This window comes from Phyllobates terribilis, unplaced genomic scaffold (assembly GCF_046119375.1).
Source record: "Phyllobates terribilis strain yellow unplaced genomic scaffold, ASM4611937v1 Scaffold_119__1_contigs__length_5224398, whole genome shotgun sequence".
Lineage (NCBI taxonomy): Eukaryota > Metazoa > Chordata > Amphibia > Anura > Dendrobatidae > Phyllobates > Phyllobates terribilis.
In genome coordinates, this window is record NW_027362879.1 from 389593 (window position 1) to 409119 (window position 19527).

At 41.5% G+C, this 19527-nt stretch overlaps 1 pseudogene; it reads right to left on the minus strand.

The window, feature by feature from the left end:
- Window positions 1–7819: 7819 nt before the first annotated feature.
- LOC141201558 (uncharacterized) lies at window positions 7820–17401 on the minus strand (annotated as a pseudogene).
- Between the last annotated feature and the right edge of the window lie 2126 nt (window positions 17402–19527).

The window sequence follows — 19527 nt, forward strand, 5'->3', positions numbered from 1 at the left end:
ATGAAATCCCTAGGATAGTTTACAAGACCCAAAAAATGTCACAATGCCTTGTGTGTGGTTGGGATTGGGAGAGAAGCGATCGCCTCTATTCTTTCCTGCAATGGCGGTCTTTTTCCAGGATTCAACAACACTCCCAGAAACCCGACATCGGTCTGCATCAATTTGACCTTTTTAGTGTTAAATTTCAACCCTGCGTCATACAACAGTTCAAACAATTCTGCCAAAAGAGAAACGTGTGACTCCTTATCCTCAGTAGACAACAGAATATCATCCACATATTGCAGTATGCAATCAGGCCTAGAAAATCTGGATAATACCTTTACCAACGCCTGATGAAAAACACTAGGTGACAAATGTGCTCCTTGATGTAACCTGCAAAACAAATATTGCTCATCCAAGAAAGTAAATGCAAACTTGTACTGACAGCTCTTTTCAAGAGGTATACTGAAAAAAACATTAATGATGTCTAGTACAGAGAAATATTTTGCCTTTGCATTTAGCCTTGCCATCATGTCATGAGTATCAGCAACAATGGGAGCAACATTGGGAGTATGTTTATTAAACATCCGCAAATCCAATATCATTCGATATGTACCATCAGATTTCAATACACACCATAAAGGATTGTTACTTACAGAGTTAGCCTTACGTATGACACCTTGAGCTAGCAATTCCTGTATGATCTTATACATAGAACCAATTGAATCTGGAGGCAATTTATACTGACGCTGTGGAGGAGGTTCACGTCCTCCTACATTCACAACAAAATCCTTCATTGTACCCACCTCATTTCTAAATTGAGCCCAAAGAGAAGGGAAACATTGTACAATTTCAGTCAGTACTTCATCACCACCAGTTTCAGGCCACAAATGATATGATGACACAACATCATTCAAGCAAATACTTCCAACATGGCTATATTCACTAGGGTCAATGACTACAGGTTTACATCCATTAGAATCTTTCCAGATCACTTGATTCCCTAGATCAATTACCCATCCGAATTTCTGCATAAAATCTGTGCCAAGTATATTCTCAGAATCACAACAATACCAAATGTCAATTCCTGTTTTGAAAGAACCTGGTATTTCCAACATAACATTGGGAACGAGCTTTGCTTTTGTTTTTCCTTTTCCGCTGAATCCGATAATATTACAACTTGGAGATTCTGGTTTTACCATCAAATTAAGGTTAGTAACACTTAATTGTGCCCCTGTATCAATAAAAAACATAGACCTTTGTTCTGCAAAAATCACATTAAGAAATGGTCTTCCACAGTCATCCAATGTAACTCGAGTCAAAAATTCCAATGAAAGGGGTGTAGGAGCATTCTTTGCTAGTCAGAGAGATGGAGATGGGAGCAGACCAGTGTCCTTTTTAAACGCACTGTCCCTGGAATCTGACTCCTTTACTGTCATCTCTCTGATCTGTCTGATTAATGGAGCTTATTGTGAGGGGATGTGGGAGAATGGAAAGGAGGGGCGGAAGGTTTGATGGATGATTTTGGTAAGAGTCTGTTTTCCCTTCCAAGCTTACCTGTTCCCGGTGTACCTACCTCTGATTCTGCTCTCAAAAATTTCCTTCACTGCCGCTTCAAGTGTCCAGGTATACCACAAAAATAACAATTAATATTGCTCCTCTGTGTGATATTTTTACCTATATGTTCAGTGTAATCTCTGTTCCTAGATGTTAATGTGGGTTTAGGGTTTGGTTGAGTTTTCTTTGATGTCAGTTGTCTATCTTTTTCCTCATGAACTACAGCTATTTTTGCCTTCACCTCGTTCTGCTTCATGGATCTCCTAATTTTGTCGATAAAAGTCGTTGCCTCCTGCAATGATGTCAGAGCACTCGCCAATTGCACTGAAACAGGATCTAGGTACTTGAATATTGTTACATACAATTTGATCATCGCTGTTGGTTCCTCATTAGGCCCAACAGGCATCACCATTCTATAGGCCTGTTCAAATTTGACCAAAAAAGCAAACGGGTCATCATGGATACTCGCACTCAATTGATGCAAAATGTCAAGAGAGGGCATGTCTCCTGTGCTACATAATAGCAATTGTCTAAGTCTGTCTTCTTTTGTACTATGTGTCAGTTCATTATCATCATTTAGCCTGGGTGTGGTCTGTAATGTTTTTGCCATATGTGAGGGTAACAAAACTCTGAATGTCTTGTTTTTTAGTTTATTATTAAGATTGAATTCATCTGTATTGGATTAAAAAATATCTGCATTATCAAAATTATCCATCTTCTCATTGTACTTTGGAAAGTCTTTTACAATTTTCATTAATTGATCGTGTATTTTAAGATTGATTCGTGCTCCTCTGTCATGTAATTTTTTCCTTTCTAATTCATTTCCCTGTAAAGCTTCTCCTGAAACATCTGGATCTTGTGTGTCTGGTACAAATGATGTGGAGGCACTATCTTCACTTTTACTATTTAATCTTGTATGAACAGAAACCTTTTTTATGTCTTGGTGTAATTTGGACAATAACTCTGTCCGAGTATCAATTTGATCCAATTGTTCAATATGTTCTGCCAAAATCAAACAATTAGGATAATCAAAGTAATCCCCGTCAGTGTCCTGTGTGTCAGAATGACTGATTTCTTGTGTGTCCACCTGTTTGTCAGTATGACTGATGTCCTGTGTGATAATCCATGCTTTCTATGTGTCAGTTTTTTCAAAGACTAATTTAGGCTATGTGCCCACGATGCAGAAATGCTCCAGGTTTTTTCCTGAGCGTTTCTGCATCTCCCTGGCAGAAAAAACACATGCGGATTGTACATGCAGATTGTACATGCGGATTGTACATGTGTTTTTCCTGCCAGGGACAAGCGGATGTGAAGCGTTCTTCACTTGCATTTCCGCATGCGCGTTGAAAAGCGCTTTCCAAGCAATTTTAGCATCACTTGGAAAGTGCTTGTCAACTTGCTCACACCTATATAAACCCATGCAACCGGCATGGATTTATATAGTGTGACCTTAAAGAATGGTTAAAAAAAAAAAAAAAAAATCTATACTTACCTTCCGATGGCCCCCGGGATCTTGTTTCGCTCGGTCCTGGCTGCCGGCAGATCGCGGTACACTGCACTGAAGGACCTGCCGTCACATGACTATGACGTCAGCGCAGGTCCTCCAGTCCACCGCGATCTGCCAGCATGGGAGGACGAGCGCAGCAGGGGCTGTCAGAAGGTAAATATAACATTTATTTTTTATTTTATTCTTTTTTTACAGGTTCTATGGTACCCGGGTCCGGAGGAGAGTTTCCTGTCCTCCACACCCGGGTACCATCCGCACATTGAAACGCGTGGAATGCGCATCTACATATGCAGTGATGCGTTATCCATGCGTTTCAATGCAAGTCAATCGCGGCGAAAACGCAGCACTTCTGCAAAATAATTGGTAGTGCTGCGTTTTTTTCCACAATGATAACCCGCAGCGGAAATTTCCGCAGCATGTGCACGGCACATGCGGATTATCATTGGGGAACATGGCAGGCCTTCTACCATGCGTTTTTTAAGCATTTCTGCAGTGTTTTTGTCGCTGTGGAAACCCTTAAAAAATGCATCGTGGGCACACAGCCTTATTGTACACACAGACCATATGCATCACATTTTGAAGCTTTCTCTGTAACTTTTTTTTACAGAGAGAAACCTTTTATCAATACTAAGATTCTCTGCTTCACATTGGCTATACAAATAGACCATAATTGTGCATCTGTATGACTATGAACAAACTTAAACTGTATGTTACTTTTCTTAGAATAGTCATGAATAACATCCATTTCTCACCTATGGAATGGCTTTTCCTCTCCTGGATTGATTCAACCGTCAATGGATGGTCCTTTGTGGCTTTTCTGTGTTCCGCAAACCTCCATGTGGTTGTATGCTTTGGAGACCAACTCCTCACCGTCCTGTAGATTCCATCTGATCCTTGTGAATATGTGGAATTCCTGAGACTTGGACAACAGGTTTGTTTTTTTTGCCTGACCCCGCTCTGTCCACTTCTATGGAAGCAGTGGTGTAATGCCTGACCCCGTTCTGTTCAATTCTATGGAAGCAGTGGTGTAATGTCTGACCTCGCTCCATCCACTTCTATGGGAGCAGTGGTGTAATGCGTGAACCCGCTCCGTCCACTTCTATGGTAGCAGTGGTGTCATGAGTGACCCTGCTCCGTCCACTTCTATGGTAGCAGTGCTGTCATGAGTGACCCTGCTCCGTCCACTTCTATGGTAGCAGTGATGTCATGTGTGACCCCGCTCCGTCCACTTCTATTTGAGCAGTGATGTCATGTGTGACCCCTCTCCATCCACTTCTACGGGAGCAGTGGTGTAAGGTGTGACCCTGCTCCATACATTAGAAACTGTGTATGTAATCCCATCCTGTATGATACACTCTGCTGAGCTCAATATTTAATCCCATAATGTGATACACTACACTTAGTCCTGTATCTAATCACAGCATGTGTTACTCTAAGCGTATATAATCGTGCATGTGATACAGTTCACATATCTAACCCCAGTTTATGATACAGCGAGCAGCACCATCTATCAGGATCAGCTCTGCCGGCCGTCCTCAGTGACACTGCACTTGTCAGTATCGCTGGCGGTCAAAATGTGCGATACTCCCCAGACCGGTGTATCTAATCCCGTCATAGTGTGCGATATTCCCCGAACCGATGTATCTAATCCCGTCATCGTGTGCGATACGCTCCGGACTGGTGTATCTAATCCCATCATGTGATACACTACACATATCTAGATATAGGGCTCAGTGTAGTGTATCATGTGCTGTGAATAATCCCAGTGTGTGTAACACGCCACGTATTGTTATGGTAAATATTTATACTTTGCTTTGATTATTATTTTAGACAATTAAATCTACCTATATATTTTTGATAATTTAATATTAGTCTTATAAGTGTTACTCATAAAAGCGATAACACAGCATTGTATGAAATATAGTGCTGTCTTCGAGTTAAGCTTTCCTTAGTTTTTAAAAGTATAGTAAATTGGACAGAGCTGCTTTCAAGGACGACTGTTTCCAATTAAAATACTTTCTTTCTTAGGCAATGTTAGCCACCCCTTTCTTCTGGGGGTGTAATAAAGTACTTGCTGCTTGGGTTCTGACTGCAGACAAGAATTGTACACTCAGACACTGGCAGTGTGTTATTTTATTTCTCCGATGCATCGTGTTTATTTATTTAATTTGAACCAAAAATGGCAGAAGATAATTATCTCAATCCAAATTTTTGGAAGGGCTACCACGACAGTATCTAACCCCAGCTTATGATACAGAGAGCAGCACTAACAGAATCGGCGCTGCCGGCCGTCCTCGGTGACACTGTACTTGTCAGTATCACTGGCAGTCACCAACAAAATGGCTCCACACTGTGATCCTAAGCTTCATCCTCTCTTATCCTGTTACAAACACCCAGAAAGGGAGGAGAGGAGCGACATCACACACAGGAGAGCAGACCCAGCCCACATTTACTGCAGTCGTAATGTGAGATAGTTGTACACTAGGTTTTCATGGCAAATTTCCGCAGCTGCTCCCCTTAGTGTTTAAAAGTGGAAATACCAAACTTTGTTAAATTATTTTTCATATTTAATTTCATTAAAAACAAATGATATTTAAAAAAAATCAAAACATTAATACTTTACATTTTTTTAATTGTTTACATTTTTTTATGGCACCTTCCCTTTAATCATCTAATTGCTGTAGTTACTATTGACAGCAGCATCTAAGGAGTTAAACGGTCATGGTCGGTTCCAACACGGATTGTGGCCAATGCAGCAAGTTGTCAGCTATAGTGTACAGCTGGATTGTCACCTGTCGGAGGACGCTAGTCTCTTATATCTCAGGTCAGTAAAGACGAAATGGTGGTCATTAAGGGGTTAATTATGTTTTTGTACAATTTGTCAATAACATATATAGTTTCTCCCAATCTGAGTTATTTTTGATGGTCAACAAAATTGATTTTCCAGTAATTAATTTTTCACACTCTTGGTATGAGAATGACTTCTCCCGCTGTGGGATTTTTGACGTTTAAAGGGGTTGTCCAAGTAGTGGACAAACATTCCACATGTTTGATCCTGTTAAAATAAAAACAATTATTGACAGGAGAATTTCACTTTTTACCAAGTGAGATAGGAGATCATCCTGAAGTCCGCAGTAAAAATCTATTTTGTTTATTAACAAGGAGACAAGTGAGATACTCAGCAGGCCGTCTGACGCTAATTCATTCCGATCAAGCTTATACAGGCAATGCAAAATATACACAATCAGATATGACAGGCAGCTAAAACCAATACTCGCTGCCGACTATAGATAATATTCTAAGCATACTGCGTTTCAAAAGATACGGTTACAGCTTCTACACATACAGTGGTGTGAAAATGTTTGCCCCTTCCTGATTTCTTATTCTTTTGCATGTTTGTCAAACTTTAATGTTTCAGATCACCAAACAAATTTAAATATTACACAAAGAAAACACAAGTAACCACAAAATGCAGTTTTTAAATGAAGGTCTTTATTATTTAGGGGAAAAAAAATCCAAACTTACAGGGCCCTGTGTGTAAAAGTGATTGCCCCCTAAACCTAATAACTGGTTGGGCCACCCTTCGCAGCAACAACTGCAATCAAGCGTTTGCAGTTTGGCAATGAGTCTTTTACAATGCTCTAGGGGAATTTTGGCCACTCATCTTTGCTAAATTTTTGTAATTCAGCCACATTGGAGGGTTTCTGAGCATGAACCGCCTATTTAAGGTCATGCCACAGCATCTCAATCAGATTAAAGTCAGGACTTTGACTAGGCCACTCCAAAGTCTTAATTTTGTTTTTCTTAAGCCATTCAGAGGTAGGTGGATTTGCTGGTGTGTTTTGGATCATTGTCCTGATGCATAACCCAAATGCGCTTCAGCTTGAGGTCACAAACAGATGGCCGGACATTCTCCTTCAGGATTTTTTGGTAGACAGCAGAATTAATGGTTCCATTTACCACAGCAAGTCTTCCAGGTCCTGAAGCAGCAAAACAGCCCCAGACCATCACACTACCACCACATTTTACTGTGGGTATGATGCTCCTTTTCTGAAATGCTGTGTTACTACTACACCAGATGTAACGGGACATTCACCTTTCAAAAAGTTCAACTTTTGTCTCGTCAGTCCACAGTGTATTCTCCCAAAAGTCTTTGGAGATCATCAAGATGTTTTCAGACAAAACTGAGAAGAGCATTTATGTTCTTATTGCTTAGCAATGGTTTTAGCCTTTGAACTCTGCCATGCAGGCCATTTTTGCCCAGTCTCTTTCTTATGGTGTAGTCTTGAACACTGACCTTAACTGAGGCAAGTGAGGTCTGCAGTTCTTTTGATGTTGTTGTGGGGTCTTTTGTGACCTCTTGGATGAGTCACCGCTGCGTTCTTAGGGTAATTTTGGTCGGCCAGCCACTCCTGGGAAGGTTCACCACTGTTCCATGCTTTTGCCATTTGTGGATAATGGCTCTCACTGTGGTTCGCTGGAGTCCTAAAGCTTTAGAAATGGCTTTATAACCTTTTCCAGATTGATCGATCTCAATTACTTTTTTCTCATTTGTTCTTGAATTTATTTTGATCGCGGCATGATGTCTAGCTTTTGAGGATCTTTTGGTCTACCTCACTTTGTCAAGCAAGTCCTATTAAAGTATTTTCTTGATTGAGAACAGGTGTGGCAGCAATCAGGCCTGAGTGTGGCTAGGGAAATTTAACTCAGGTTCCCAAAGATGTTATAAACCACAGTTAATTTAGGTTTTAAGTGGGGGTGTGTGTGTGTGTGTGTGTGTGTGTGTGTGTGTGTGTGTGTGTGTGTGTGTGTGTGTGTGTTTGTGTGTGTGTTTGTGTGTGTGTGTATGAGTATGAGTGGGGCCTTTTTTACACAGGGCCCTGGAGATTTCTTTTTCCCTTAATAATAAAATACCTTCATTTAAAAACTGCATTTTGTGTTTACTTGTGTTATCTTTGTCTAATATTTAAATCTGATGATCTGAAACATTTAGGTGTGACAAATATGCAAAAGAATAAGAAATCAGGACGGGGCAAACACTTTGTTTTACACCACTGTATCTCAGAATGTTAGATGCTTCTGACCGCAAAGAGCATGACTGAAAAGTAGACCTGTTATGATCTTTTGATAAACCTATATTTCTATAACTAAGGATTCAAATCTCTATTAATGAACACACTGAATATATACATAATGGATAAACAATATACTTATTACAAAAATTATTATAAGAATTATACAAACCCCCTATACTTGTGCCGTTCCATCGGTGTCAGCACTTGTGTTCCCGGGGCTCAGGACAGGCTGTTTCGCCATGTGAGCCCAATCAGCGCTGGCGTCACATTTAACGAGGCCAAACATGAGGAATGACAAAGCATTGTCCAAGTAGAGGACAACCCCTTTAAGAATCGAGAGCAGAAAAAAATCCAGCTTCAATGATCCTCTAAAAACATTGGTTTATTGAGTAAATATAAAAAACCTGAGATAACAGCATGGATGTTACGACCCCTAGAGGGGGAAATATTTTCTAGCAGACACGTTTCAGACAGTAAGGTCTTTAGTCATTGAAGCTGGATTTTTTTCTGCTCTCGATTCGCATTCCTGCTGGTTTCCTGAGCTTTGGATTCCTCAATGGGTGAGCTGACTTATTTTGTTTTTTTTCTTAGTAACCCCTTTAAGAAGATACAATTTTCGCTTAAAACATTTCCAAAATTCTGAACATGAAAAAGGCTTTTCCCCTCTGTGGCTTCTCTGATGTTTATTAAGAATTGATTTCCATGTAAAACATTTCCCACATTAAGAACATGAAAAAGGCTTCTCCTCTGTGTGAGTTCTTTGGTGACTCAAAAGAGATGATTTCTTCACAAAACATTTCCCACATTCTGAACAGGAAAAAGGTTTCTCCCCTGTGTGGGTTCTCTGGTGATTAACCATAACCGATTTATGGTTAAAACATTTCCCACATTATGAACATGAAAAAGGTTTCTCCCCTGTGTGAGTTCTCTGGTGATTAAAAAGCCCCGATTTCTGATTAAAACATTTCCCACATTCTGAACAGGAAAAAGGCTTCTCTCCTGTGTGGATTCTCTGGTGCTTAACCAAATCGGATTTATGGTTGAAACATTTCCCACATTCTGGACATGAAAAAGGCTTCTCTCCTGTGTGGATTCTCTGGTGCTTAACCAAATCTGATTTTAGGTTAAAACATTTCCCACATTCTGAACAGGAAAAAGGCTTCTCTCCTGTGTGGATTCTCTGGTGCTTAACCAAATCTGATTTATGGTTGAAACATTTCCCACATTCTGGACATGAAAAAGGCTTCTCCCCTGTGTGGATTCTCTGGTGCTTAACCAAATCTGATTTTAGGCTAAAACATTTTCCACATTCTGAACAGGAAAAAGGCTTCTCTCCTGTGTGGATTCTCTGGTGATTAACCATAATCGATTTATGGTTGAAACATTTCCCACATTCTGGACATGAAAAAGGCTTCTCCCCTGTGTGAGTTCTCTGGTGCATAACTAAAGCTGATCTTTGGTTAAAACATTTCCCACATTCTGAACAGGAAAAAGGCTTCTCCCCTGCATGAGTTCTCTGGTGACTAATCAAACCTGATTTCTGGCTAAAACATTTCCCACATTCTGAACAGGAAAAAGGCTTCTCCCCGTGTGAGTTCTCTGGTGCTTAACCAAATCTGATTTATCTTTAAAACATTTCCCACATTCTGAACAGGAAAAAGGCTTCTCCCCTGCGTGAGTTCTCTGGTGATTAATCAAACCTGATTTCTGGCTAAAACATTTCCCACATTCTGAACAGGAAAAAGGCTTCTCCCCTGTGTGAGTTCTCTGGTGATTAATCAAAACTGATTTATGGTTAAAACATTTCCCACATTCCGAACATGAAAAAGGCTTCTCCCCTGTGTGGGTTCTCCAAGTAGAGGACAACCCCTTTAAGAATCGAGAGCAGAAAAAAATCCAGCTTCAATGATCCTCTAAAAACATTGGTTTATTGAGTAAATATAAAAAACCTGAGATAACAGCATGGATGTTACGACCCCTAGAGGGGGAAATATTTTCTAGCAGACACGTTTCAGACAGTAAGGTCTTTAGTCATTGAAGCTGGATTTTTTTCTGCTCTCGATTCGCATTCCTGCTGGTTTCCTGAGCTTTGGATTCCTCAATGGGTGAGCTGACTTATTTTGTTTTTTTTCTTAGTAACCCCTTTAAGAAGATACAATTTTCGCTTAAAACATTTCCAAAATTCTGAACATGAAAAAGGCTTTTCCCCTCTGTGGCTTCACTGATGTTTATTAAGAATTGATTTCCATGTAAAACATTTCCCACATTAAGAACATGAAAAAGGCTTCTCCTCTGTGTGAGTTCTTTGGTGACTCAAAAGAGATGATTTCTTCACAAAACATTTCCCACATTCTGAACAGGAAAAAGGTTTCTCCCCTGTGTGGGTTCTCTGGTGATTAACCATAACCGATTTATGGTTAAAACATTTCCCACATTCTGAACATGAAAAAGGTTTCTCCCCTGTGTGAGTTCTCTGGTGATTAAAAAGCCCCGATTTCTGATTAAAACATTTCCCACATTCTGAACAGGAAAAAGGCTTCTCTCCTGTGTGGATTCTCTGGTGCTTAACCAAATCGGATTTATGGTTGAAACATTTCCCACATTCTGGACATGAAAAAGGCTTCTCTCCTGTGTGGATTCTCTGGTGCTTAACCAAATCTGATTTTAGGTTAAAACATTTCCCACATTCTGAACAGGAAAAAGGCTTCTCTCCTGTGTGGATTCTCTGGTGCTTAACCAAATCTGATTTATGGTTGAAACATTTCCCACATTCTGGACATGAAAAAGGCTTCTCCCCTGTGTGGATTCTCTGGTGCTTAACCAAATCTGATTTTAGGCTAAAACATTTTCCACATTCTGAACAGGAAAAAGGCTTCTCTCCTGTGTGGATTCTCTGGTGATTAACCATAATCGATTTATGGTTGAAACATTTCCCACATTCTGGACATGAAAAAGGCTTCTCCCCTGTGTGGGTTCTCTGATGTCTATAAAGCCCCGATTTCTGGTTAAAACATTTTCCACATTCTGAACAGGAAAAAGGCTTCTCCCCTGTGTGAGTTCTCTGGTGCATAACTAAAGCTGATCTTTGGTTAAAACATTTCCCACATTCTGAACAGGAAAAAGGCTTCTCCCCTGTGTGAGTTCGCTGGTGCATAACTAAAGCTGATTTATCTTTAAAACATTTCCCACATTCTGAACAGGAAAAAGGCTTCTCCCCTGCATGAGTTCTCTGGTGACTAATCAAACCTGATTTCTGGCTAAAACATTTCCCACATTCTGAACAGGAAAAAGGCTTCTCCCCTGTGTGAGTTCTCTGGTGCTTAACCAAATCTGATTTATCTTTAAAACATTTCCCACATTCTGAACAGGAAAAAGGCTTCTCCCCTGCGTGAGTTCTCTGGTGATTAATCAAACCTGATTTCTGGCTAAAACATTTCCCACATTCTGAACAGGAAAAAGGCTTCTCCCCTGTGTGAGTTCTCTGGTGATTAATCAAAACTGATTTATGGTTAAAACATTTCCCACATTCCAAACATGAAAAAGGCTTCTCCCCTGTGTGGGTTCTCTGGTGCATAACTAAAGTTGATTTTTGGTTAAAACATTTCCCACATTCCGAACATGAAAAAGGCTTCTCCCCTGTGTGAGTTCTCTGGTGCCTCACAAGATCTGAGCTGTGATTTTTTTCTTGTTTAAGAAGAGTATTTCTATACTCTGAACGTGAAAATGACTTCTTTGCTTTAGGAGCAGTTTGTTTTTTAATGCTTATTTTGTAACTTTGATTTTCCTTAGTAGTTGCTAATGAATCAGAAGACGGGACCTGTTTCAAAGGATTAGATGATTGATCTTTGCTGTGAAGGGATGATGGTATATCTGGAGTAATGGCATTCATTTCAATTGCATCTTGTTGGATCTCAATCTCATGTGATTTAAAAATTGAAGATGTCAGTTGTCCTTCTGATCTCCAGGTACAGTCATCTGCCAAGAATAAAATTAAGTATTATTTTTGAATAAAATATTCTTACATTTTTTTAACATTTTTACTTAAAGTGTCTGTAAAAATGGCAAGCTACGTAAAAAAAAAAAAAAAAAAAAGAATTATTCACCAAGTCAATTACAGTTCACAGTCTAAAAGACTGTGCCCAAACCACATTTAGCATTCATGTATTTGGCATTACTATAGTGAGAAGAACCCACTTAATTTATCTGGGCACTGTGTGTTGGGTAATAAAATGGCATTTTTGCAATTTTTACTCTCCAACATCCACTGTTTTCTAATTTCCGGAAAGTGCCTGTGGAGTCAAAATAGTCACTACTCCTATAGATTAATTCCCAAGATGGAGTCACTTTATGGGGATTTCTACTGCTCTGGTTTTCTTTCATTTTGTCATATCAAGGTTTCTGCAAATGGTGTGTCCCATTTTCTCTGGGATCTGCTCCTGCAACGTCTAATTCTGTCACCAGGAGCCTTATTCATTCTGCAGGCGGCGCTGGTGATTGAGGAGACGTCAGAACCAGAGGCTACTGGGCGGAGCAGGCTCTGTCCAGCCATTAAGATTAGGGTTGCTGGGACCTGTAGTACCATCCAGTCTGGCAGTATGGGTGTGTGTGCTGTCCAGCTGGAGTAATCTACTTCAGCCATTTGGAAAGCACCGCACCCTACTAAAGCTGGAAGCATATTGCCGGAAGCTGACAGATACAGCCTTGTTCTCCTCTGGTTCAGTCCTCTGTGCTCAGCTCCCGGCTTGTGTATTTGTTTCCTGTTGTGACCCCGGCCCGTTTACTGACTACTCGTTTCTTCTGATTTTGTATTTTCTCTGCCCTCCTGGTTCTGACCCGAATACCTGACTATTCTTCCCATCTGACACAACAGAACAGCAGGTAACACAGTGGCCCAAGCCTAGGGGTCTCTGTGTAAGTCCAGATCCATGTAGAGGGGTTAAAGAGAATCTGCCACCCCCTGGGAGATTTGAGACCTATAATATGGGCATACAGGTTATAGAAAAGTAGATCTATACATGCTTGTATGGCCCATACTAGAGGTCTGCTTGCAGTGAAATGGAGTTTTATGAAATCCGTTTTCAAATGCTTGGCGTCCCCCGGACGCCAAGAAGTCCCCGCCTATCTGCTTATTTAGCATATTCCCCACCTCTCCTGCACGTCACAGGGACCTGTGACGTGCACTGGTCTAACTCATTTCCCGCGCATGTGCAATGCGACGCTCACATCAGGAGCGCTTTGTTTCCTCCTGGCCTGTTTGTCTCTGCACTGCTCCGCAGTGTTCTGGTGCGCAGGCTCCCCGATGCAGCCTCCCCGGTGCACCAGAACACTGCGGGACAGTGCAGAGACAAACGGGCTGGGAGGAAACAAAGCGCTCCCGATGTGAGCGTCGCAACGCGCATGAGTGGGAAGTGAGTGACAAGAGCGCACATCACAGGGTCCTGTGACGTGCAGGGGAGGGGGAGGAACATGCTAAATAAGCAGATAGGCAGGAATTTCGGGGCTAACTAAAGAGATAGGCGGGGATTTCTTGGTGTCCGGGGGATGCCAAGCATGTGAAGACAGATTTTATAAAACTCAATTTCACTGCAAGCAGACCTCTACTATGGGCCATACAGGTATGTATAGATTTACTTTTCTATAACCTGTATGCCCATATTAGAGGTCTCACATCTCCCAGGGGACGAGAGCTTTCCTTTAAAGAAGTTAAAGGGGTGATGGGCAAAACTGTGACTATAGACCGTAACACATCTACTGAAGAAATCAAGCTGAACAGGCTTCTTTAGTAAAAAAAAAAAATGAGTAAATAGTGGTGAAACCTCTGGGGGGTAATTAGAGCATGGGGTTCTTGGCAATCAAAATTATCGCGAAGTGCCAATATTTGCAGATCAGATGAGTTTCAAGAAGAAATATTAGACATTTTAAATGAACTTTTTATAATAGTGCAGAGCTGAGGTGTCTTATATTTAGACCTCGGGCATTGGGAAGACATAATGGAGACCTTTTTTGAAAGACTACCAGGGAGTTACAGATTCACATAAGTGAGGCAGGCCGATCCCACCACAATCAAACTATCATACAGAATGAACCTATAAAAAAAGACATAAAAAATATGTTACATCGCCAACAAGAACATATGTATGAGGGGAGAACTCCAACATTAAAGCGGACTTACACTTATTTATGGTGGACCATTGGAGCTACAATAACCTGATCAGAAGAGTAGAGAAAGTATTAGTGCCCCCATTTCAGGAGAGATTGTGCAGTAATCTGAATTCCTTAGGATTGAAAACATAATGGAATTTATGACGTGAAGTGAATCCAACATACCAGGGCTCGAGCCATGCCAACACATTCATGCAGGTGTAAATATTACAGTATATTACAGCTATCAGCCTCGCACAGCTTAGAGATACAGGTGCTTCTCAATAAATTAGAATATCATCAAAAAGTTAATTTATTTCAGTTCTTAAAAAAAGTGAAACTCATTATATAGTCATTACAAACAGAGTGATCTATTTCACGTGTTATTTCTGTTAATGTTGATGATTATGGCTTACAGCCGATGAAAACACAAAAGTCATTATTTCAGTAAATTAGAATAATTAACAAAAAACACCTGCAAAGGCTTCCTATGCGTTTAAAAAGGTCCCTTAGTCTGTTTCAGTAGGCTCTACAATCATGAAGACTGCTGACTTGACAGATGTCTAGAAGGCAGTCATTGACACACTCCACAAGGAGGGTAAGCCACAAAAGGTCATTGCTAAAGAAGCTGGCTGTTCAGAGAGTGCTGTATCCAAGCATATTAATGGAAAGTTGAGTGGAAGGAAAAAGTGTGGTAGAGAAAGGTGCACAAGCAACCTGGTTAACTGCGGCCTTGAAAGGATTGTTAAGAAAAGGCCATTCAAAAATTTGGGGGGAGATTCACAAGAAGTGGACTTCTGCTGGAGTCATTGCTTCAAGAGCGTCAACACACATAGACTTATCCAGGACATGTGTTACAAGTGTCGCATTCCTTGTGTCAAGCCAGTCATGACCAACAGACAACGCCAGAAGCGTCTTACCTGGGCCAAGGAGAAAAAGACCTGGTCTGTTGCTCAGTGGTCCAAGGTGTTGTTTTCAGATGAAAGTAAATTTTGCATTTCATTTGGAAATCAAGGTCCCAGAGTCTTGAGGAAGAGTGGAGAGGCCACAATCCAAGCTGCTTGAGGTCTAGTGTGAAGTTTCCACAATCCGTGATGGTTTGGGGAGCCATGTCATCTGCTGGTGTAGGTCAGCGTAGCCGTCTACCAGGACATTTTACAGCACTTTATGCTTCCCTCTGCCGACAAGTTTTTTGGAGATGGAAATTTCATTCTCCAGCAGGACTTGGCACCTGTCCACACTGCCAAAAGTACCAATACCTGGTTTACACACAACAGTATCAATGTGCTTGATTGGCCAGCAACTCGCCTGACCTTAACCCAATAGAGAATCTATGGAGTACTGTCAAGAGGAGGATGAGAGACACCCGACCCAACAATGCAGACGAGGTGAAGGCTGTTATCAAAGCAACCTGGGCTGCTATAACACCTCAGCAGTGCCACAGGCTGATCGCCTCCATGCCATGCCACATTGATGCAGTAATTGATGCAAAAGGATCCCCGACCAAGTATTGAGTGCATTTACTAAACATACATTTCGGTAGGACATCATTTCGGATTTTAAAAACATTTTTCAAGCTGTTGTTATAAAGTATTCTAATTTACTGAGATAATGACTTTTGTGTTTTCATTGACTGTAAGCCATAATCATCAACATTAACAGAAATAACACGTGAAATAGATCCCTCTGTGTGTAATGACTCTATATAATAGATCCCTCTGTGTAATGACTCTATATAATAGATCACTCTGTGTGTAATGACTCTATATAATAGATCCCTCTGTGTGTAATGACTCTATATAATATGTGAGTTTCGCTTTTTTGAATTACTGAAATAAATTAACTTTTTGATGATATTCTAATTTATTGAGAAGCACCTGTATATCATGGCACAGGTGTAATGTTTTCCGTATAGTTAATCGCGATCCTGTATGAAGTTAGTCGGTTTTAAAAGAAATTGAAAAATCAGGACAAAAGGGAAACTCTGTTGTTATTGTACAGAAATTCACACTTGGCCTCACTGCACATTTAATGTTGTCGATCATAAAAGTGAAGTTTGGTCATAAAGACTGGACCTGGTCTTGTAGGGACCATATGAGCACATTCAGCAGCACAGAAGGAAGAGAAGGTAGATTCATCCAATAAGATATCAGGGTTCTAGGAAGCCAACAGCATCATTACCCTCCGCTTTCTCTTACAGGCCCATCATAATATTTTCTTCAAGTGATTTTCTAAACTGTCTGTACATTCTAAGTACATTGTCATCTGGTTTTGTAGTTTACAGATCTGAGGAGGTAATGGTCAGCGTCTACTAATTTCAGTTGGTAGGTGGATCCTCCAGGTTGTAAGTTCTATAGAAAAGGGCTTTCAATGGCCAAAATCATTTGAACAGTTTTGGGTGGAGGAGAATGTTGTGGTCTAGAGGCAAAATGGTGATCACACGATTGTGATACGGCCGGACTACACAACCGATAAAGCAGCCACAGCCGGTGACTTATAAGAATCTGAAACTTCTCTGCATTTAGTGGTTACTACTCACCTGGGAGGTTATCTGTAGGAATCATCTCTTTACACCGCTCATCACCCCTCACATATGTCTCTGTAGTATTAATATGGGTCAGATCTTCAACCTGAAACAAATATTGTAAAAGTCACAGACAGATGGAGAAGTCTCATCTATGATCAGCTCTAATCCTGCCATCTCCACCGTTCTCATTACACAAGTATAAAACATATAATACTGGTGGATAAAACAAGACTGAGCACAAGATCTTCACAGCCGTCTACACATCATAGGGGAGATCTCATGACACCTTCTCTCCATCTACCTGATGATCCTGAGGAGCATTGGGATCTTCTTGTTTACAGTCCTGTGGAAGAAGAGGACGAGGACATCTCTCTGGTGTTGTCCTCTTACTGGATAAAACTGGAGGAAACACATATAGGGACTGAATTCATTCTTTGCATACAGACAATTATAGGCCGTGTGTATTTAGTCCTGTCTATTACCTGGTGATGTGAGGGGCTGAGGAACCTCCATCATGATGTCCTTGTACAGATCTTTGTGTCCTTCTAAATACTCCCACTCCTCCATGGAGAAATAGACAGCGACATCCTGACACCTTATAGGAACCTGACACATACAATGATACCGTCATCCCCCCGATCCCTTCATAGCGTTACTGTATAATGTCCCAGCATTCCCAGCAGTGTCACCTCTCCAGTCAGCAGCTCAATCATCTTGTAGGTGATTTCTAGGATCTTCTGGCCATTGATGTCCTCATGTATGAAGGTGTGAGATGGAGGCCCCGTGATTGGGCTCAGGGGTCTTCCCCGTCCCTCAGACAGAGGGTCCTGACAGCGCCCACTAGAGGTCTTCTTCACTACTGTGTAATCCTGGTTATGGAGAGACACATTCATAAATCTCACTACAGACATTTCCAGAGTCCTCACCTCCCCAGTTCTGTCCATCTGTTATTCCCATAGATAAGAATGATGTAATGTGACGTCATCAGAATCTCTCACCTCTCCAGTAAGCCGGAAGAGGATCTCTAGGGTGAGGTGTAATATCCTCTCCGCCATCTTGTCTCTGTCCATTTCCATCTTTGATGGATAAATCAGGAAAATTCACTTGTATAGACGATCTTTACTGAGAGGATCCGATATTGTAGAGACCTGAACGAGAACACGATGAGCCGATGTAACATCATAAAAATCCTGTGTAATAATACAATTACTGGAGATAATCTGGGAAAACATGAGATTTATAATTTTACAGTATTTAGTTTTCTTCTTTACATCTAGAAATAAAACCTATATACACTGCTCAAAAAAATAAAGGGAACACTCAAATAACACATCCTAGATCTGAATGAATTAAATATTCTCATTGAATACTTTGTTCTGTACAAAGCTAAATGTGCTGACAACAAAATCACACAAAAATCATCAATGGAAATCAAATTTATTAACCAATGGAGGCCTGGATTTGGAGTCACCACCAAAATGAAAGTGGAAAAACACACTACAGGCTAATCCAACTTTGATGTAATGTCCTTAAAACAAGTCAAAATTAGGTTCAGTATTGTGTGTGGCCACGTGCCTGTATGATCTCCCTACAATGCCTGGGCATGCTCCTGATGAGGTTGCGGATGGTCTCCTGTGGGATCTCCTCCCAGACCTGGACTACCGCCAACTACTGGACAGTCTGTGGTGCAACGTGACGTTGGTGGATGGAGCGAGACATGATGTCCCAGATGTGCTCAATCGGATTCAGGTCTGGGGAACAGGCGGGCCAGTCCATAGCTTCAATGCCTTCATCTTGCAGGAACTGCTGGCACACTCCAGCCACATGAGGTCTGGCATTGTCCTGCATTAGGAGGAACCCAGGGCCAACCGCACCAGCATATGGTCTCGCAAGGGGTCTGAGGATCTCACCTTGGTACCTAATGGCAGTCTGGCTACATCTGGCAAGCACATGGAGAGCTGTGTGGGCCTCCAAAGAAATGCCACACCACACCATTACTGACCCACTGCCAAACAGGTCATGCTGAAGGATGTTGCAGGCAGCAGATCGCTCTCCACGGCGTCTCCAGACTCTGTTACGTCTCTCACATGTGCTCAGTGTGAACCTGCTTGCATCTGTGAAGCGCACAGGGCACCAGTGGCGACTTTGCCAATCCTGGTGTTCTGTGGCAAATGCCAAGCGTTCTGCACGGTGTTGGGACGTCGGGCCCTCATACCACCCTCATGGAGTCTGTTTCTTATTGATTGTGCAGACACATGCACATTTGTGGCCTGCTGGAGGTCATTTTGCAGGGCTCTGGCAGTGCTTCTCCTGTTCCTCCTTGCACAAAGGCGGAGGTAGCGGTCCTGCTGCTGGGTTGTTGCCCTCCTACGGCCCCCTCCACATCTCCTGGTGTACTGGCCTGTCTCCTGGTAGCGCCTCCAGCCTCTGGACACTACGCTGACAGACACAGCAAACCTTCTTGCCACAGCTCGCATTGATGTGCCATCCTGGATGAGCTGCACTACCTGAGCAACTTCTGTGGGTTGTAGAGTCCGTCTCATGCTACCACGAGTGTGAAAGCACAACCAACTTTCAAAAGTGACCAAAACATCAGCCAGAAAGCATTGGTGCTGAGATGTGGTCTGTGGTCCCCACCTGCAGAACCACTCCTTTATTGAGGGTGTCTTGATAATTGCCAATAATTTCCATCTATTGTCTATTCCATTTGAAATGGATTGTCAATCAGTGTTGCTTCCTAA